Genomic DNA, 5,186 nt, shown 5'->3' with positions numbered 1-5,186 from the left:
GTGTTCGCTTCTGGCGGCCAAGAAGTGAAACTAGTTGCTGATCTCAAAGAAATCTGGGCATTAATTTTCTCATCCCGCACTCAAGACGAACATAGCATCACGGTATGGTTGCAGCCCTCATTGTCACTCCGAAGCAGCACAGATAATCGGCCCAATATTGGAAATGCATTGGCAAATGATGGCCCTACAAAGAACCAATGTAAAGCCACCCTTTGCCATTATTAGGGCAATCACCTCTGCTCCTCAGGTATGTACGAAATCATAAGCTTAATCGCCAGCGCAGTGTCGATCAACACTGGCCAAACAATTTACTGACGTGCGAAATTAAGACAGGGTGTATTCAAGTCTTGCTGCTGGTTGCCTGAGTCATGGACTGTCTTCAAGAATCCACGGACTATTTCCTTCTAGTCCTTCTGAGAGCCACTCTCTTTTGTAATAGATTAATTGCACCATAATCGTTTTCAATGTATAGAAAACTGGAACTACTAATAAATGCGACTCAGGCTGCCGAAGAAATGCAATGATGAATAAAAAGAGGCAAATCAGATGACTCAACCGTGAAATATATACTTTGAAATAATCATATGTCGACAGTCTTTTCAAGGCTTCCTGGGAGATCCACCTATTATACGTGTTCTTGAAGCCCACTGGATACCAGCACTCGAACTTCCCGCTGTGTTATTCTTAATTTCAAAGTGGCAGCATAATCGTCGTGTTTCCATGCCTAATATCAAAGTTTTATGACTCGCGAGAAAAGGATAGTGTGCTGCAAAACTGCGGGAAGCTGAAAGGAAGCGGTATAAGTAGAAATCAGAACTACACAAGAAAAACAATAGAGCTTATTAAAAAATTATGGCTAGCAGTGAAACGGACAGATAAAATGGCGTTAATGTGAAACTTAAATGAGAAGCTTAAGGTTAACACTCATATCTAGGTCAGAGATCTTGAAAGGATTGAACAGTGTCTGTACAGGACAGAGCAAAATAAGATTCATCGACCTAAAAGGACCGAAAAATGGGCTAGCCAGAAATCGCAGTAGTCGCAGAGTTCAAGGAATATTTCTGACGGGGAAAGCAATTCGTCGCAGTTATAGCTCAGAATTCTAATTATAAACGCCCGCACCACAACAATAACATGACTGATTTAAAGCATTTACCGATTTCTTAGAACCCTTATCTGGGACATGGTTACATGGTGCATTTAGTGACAATGCGATATTTCCTCTTGGCTAGAAAGTGTTAAGGTGGGACAGGGAGTTTGAAGGTGGTGGCGTGGATGTCGTGATAAGTGCTATAATTGAAGTCGCTCTTAATTGCAGTCTCTATGAAATGGTCTGAGGCAAGATTAACTCTGCAGTCAGTGTGTATTTAATAAGGGCGGCGTGAATAAAGGATGAAGTGATTTTTTTTCTCGCTCTGTTGAAAGGAAAACTAGACTATTAATGGATGGTGACTTCATTTGCCACATGTCAATTGGCAACTCTATCTATGTATAATGCACAAATGAGCAGTGCTAACAAAATGATGGAGATAATGTTCACGCATAACGTTCACAACCTATAGACTTGAATAATTAAATGAAATCGTCTGGCCCAGATGATATGCCGACGGAATCCGTTCAACGGTACGCTGAATGGATGTCGTGTCACCTGCAGTTTCCACTTGAAATATCTTTGCGCGATCATTCAGTACCTTATGATTGGAGCCTTTCGACCGTTGTTCCGTAATTTAAAGGCGGTAATAGGCAATCTGTAAATACGTATATACCTGTCTCGCTCATTTCTGTATGTCGTAAGGTCTTCAAGCATGTAATGGCAAATAACCGTATGTCAAGATGCGTTGCTAGCTATATAGCGAAAAAAAAAGAAACACTGCAGTCTGGGCAAAAAGATTAAGCCTTTTGATATCGAAAATCAATTTTCTCTTGGATAGGCGGCATTCGTTAGGTATCCAAGCATCCATTTCTAGGCATTCAATTAAACGCGTCATATAGAAATTTTCTTCTATTTCAGCACGATTTGCAGCCTGGCCTTTAGGCAGTGACATAGTTAACTGAAACCTTACATGATGTTTGCAGAGTAGGACATGACGTATGAATAAACTTTATAGACTATGCGTATAAACTGCAGAAGGCATTTGACGAAATTGCTTTTAAATTGCGAAGGCTGGGAATCAGTGAAACTATAGCTATGTCGATTTCAGCACACTTACAAAGCTGTTTTCACACTGTTAGAACCAGCAAAAGCATATCCAAGAAGAGTGAAGTTCTGTCTGGAGTGCCCAGGGCTTCTTTTTGGTTCCGTTATTGATAATATGGTTAATTTTTTATTTTTTATTTATTTTTCTTAGACATTTGCCTAAGAGAGGGCTGAGACTAAAGGCTTGGTATCGCCTGACGAGGCCTCAGCCCCCTGGGCATGACAAAGAGGAAAATAGTAATATATATATATATATATATATATATATATATATATATATATATATATATATATATATATATATATATATATATATATATATATATATATATTAAGGAAGCCAACAGTCACGGAAACCAAGGGGCATAGGGGAATGTTTTTAATATTTTTTTTTATTTGTAGTGCCAATCAATCGGTTTAAAGAAAATTACTTATAAAGCAGCAGAAAAAAACAACCATGCCGCCGGTGGGATCCGGACCCACGACCTCCAAATATCGCGTCCGGTGCTCTTACCAACTGAGCTACGGCGACGGCTGTCCAATCTGCTGCTTTCGTGGGTATTTATGTTTACTGCGTGTAAGCGAAGCTTGAGAGTGTTCACCAGCGCCGTTAGATGACGTTCTACGTCACACTCGCGGTATAATAGGTCGTGCTACGTCCACCGCTATGGTCGAGGGTGGCGCTGGTGAACACTCTCAAGGTTCGCATACACGCAGCAAACATAAATACCCACGAAAGCAGCAGATTGGACCGCCGCCGCCGTAGCTCAGTTGGTAAGAGCACCGGACGCGATATTCGGAGGTCGTGGGTTCGGATCCCACCGGCGGCGTGGTTGTTTTTTCTGCTGCTTTATAAGAAATTTTGTTTAAACCGATTGATTGGCACTACAAATAAAAAAAAATTAAAAACATTCCCCTATGCCCCTTGGTTTCCGTGAATGTTGGCATCCTTATTATGTTTGTCAAACGAGCCCCTCATTTCCTATATATATATATATATATATATATATATATATATATATATATATATATATATATATATATATATATATATATATATAGCAGTGCGGCTGGGCGGCACACAAACAATATCATTGGTCAAAACACAAACGCATACACTGCATACAAGAAACACCAAGATGCATCTGTAAAAGGAAAGGGCACTCAACGAGAAAATTGCACTATAAATGTAGAATGGGTAGAACATAAAAATGATAAGAGTCATGATACATATGCAACATAATACACTAAATCAGATTTTTCCTCATTTTTCCCCTTTCGTCTTCCCCTTCAAGCACAGAAAGAAAATATGGCCATGAACAAATATCCGCACATATACAAACAGTACAGGCATCGCAAGTAAGAAAATGGGAGATGGCAAAGAAAACATGAATAATTGCAAAAGAGACAAAGCATCTATACCCTACACTTCCACGGAAAATATATTAGTGCGAAGAGTAGACAAAATCACTGAACGAAAGAGCTCTCTTACAATCCTTTTTGAAGGTAGGGAACGGTTTATTGCAATTAACGGGAATGTCTCTTCTATTGAGCATTTTTGTAACCTGAAAGGGTAGTGTTTGCCGGCCATTGTTTGTTCTAACTATTGGCATTCTTATTTTTGGATCTCTGATGTCGTACGGGCTTACACTCTCCGTAGGTACGTTATGCAGTCTGTTCTTATGTATCCATTGTAGCAGCTTGAAGTAGTATACCTGGTCTGCCCTCATAATATTGTACTTACTAAAAAGTGGTGAGTTCTTAGCTTCCGTTTATCCTCATAGTAAGTTTGGCATATGCGTAGCACTTTCTTCTGCAAAGTAAATAATTTGTTGCAATTTGAGTCAGTTGTGCCCCAAACTACTATACTATACCTTATTCTAGAAAAGAACAGAGAATACTATAATGTCAGCTTCAACCAAGAAGGAATTAAGTGTTGAATTCGGCAGAGGCAGCCTGTAAACCATGATAATTCGGACTTAAGGCTATCTACGTGGGTGTTCCATGAGGGATCACTACAGAACCATACCCCCAAGAACTTTTGCTCGGTGACCTCAGCCAGCGGGTTGCCGTCGTACCTGATGCTGATTGGACTGTCACCTCGCTTGGTTGTGGGTTTGAAAATTACGTATTTAGATTTTGCTATATTTAGGCTTATACGGTTGGCCTGCAGCCACGTAGATAGATTTAGTAAGTATTCATTTACAAATTTTTCTAAGCATGCTTTTGTTGCTCGCGTAAAGAATATATTAGTGTCTTCTGCGTACATGATTAATTGAGGAGATTCTGGTATCATAGTTATATCGTTCACGTATATAAGAAATAGTAAAGGCCCCAGAATGGATCCTTGAGAGACGCTGCACATTAGCTCCATTTTACTAGACATACAGTTGTTTATAATCACATACTGGGACCTACCCTTTAGATATGTTTCAAGTAGTCTGAGCGCTACACCCCTAATCCCACCGATCTCTAGCTCGTTAATAACATTTCGTGTTGTACAGTATCAAACGCTTTCCTAAGATCTATAAATGGACCCAGTGTTAGGAGCTTTTTTCTATGTTTTCAATAATTTTATCTTTCATATGCAGAAGAGCCTGTTCTGTAGATTTTTTCGTTTGAAAGCCATACTGAGCGTCAGCTATTATTCCATGTTTCTGAAAAAAAAAAACTAGTGAGTCCGTCATTGACAACGCCCTAAAATTTTTTAGAGAAAATAGTCAAGACGAAAATTGGCCTATGGCTATTAATATTTGCTGCACCGCCGCCTTTATACACGGGAACTACTTTTGGTATCTTTAGATCTGCAGGAAAATCTCCAGTAAGAAGCATCAGATTAACTATACATGACAACACGTGACTTACGTGGCTTGCGATATGTTTAATTGGCAAAACTTTTATGCCGTCATCTCCAGATGCTACATCGTTTTCCAAACTCTTGATTATTCTGTAAATTTCTGAAGGACTGCTAGGAGAAAGCGAGATGGAG

The 5,186-nt window shown here is 39.5% G+C and overlaps 1 non-coding gene across 1 annotated transcript; it reads left to right on the top strand.

The window, feature by feature from the left end:
* Positions 1–2,953: 2,953 nt before the first annotated feature.
* On the top strand, positions 2,954–3,027 carry TRNAS-CGA (transfer RNA serine (anticodon CGA)). Its single transcript has one exon. It is a non-coding gene; the product is annotated as a tRNA-Ser (tRNA).
* The last annotated feature ends 2,159 nt before the right edge of the window (positions 3,028–5,186 follow it).

Source organism: Amblyomma americanum, chromosome 1 (assembly GCF_052857255.1).
Source record: "Amblyomma americanum isolate KBUSLIRL-KWMA chromosome 1, ASM5285725v1, whole genome shotgun sequence".
NCBI lineage: Eukaryota > Metazoa > Arthropoda > Arachnida > Ixodida > Ixodidae > Amblyomma > Amblyomma americanum.
This window is presented reverse-complemented; position numbering and strand designations above follow the sequence as displayed.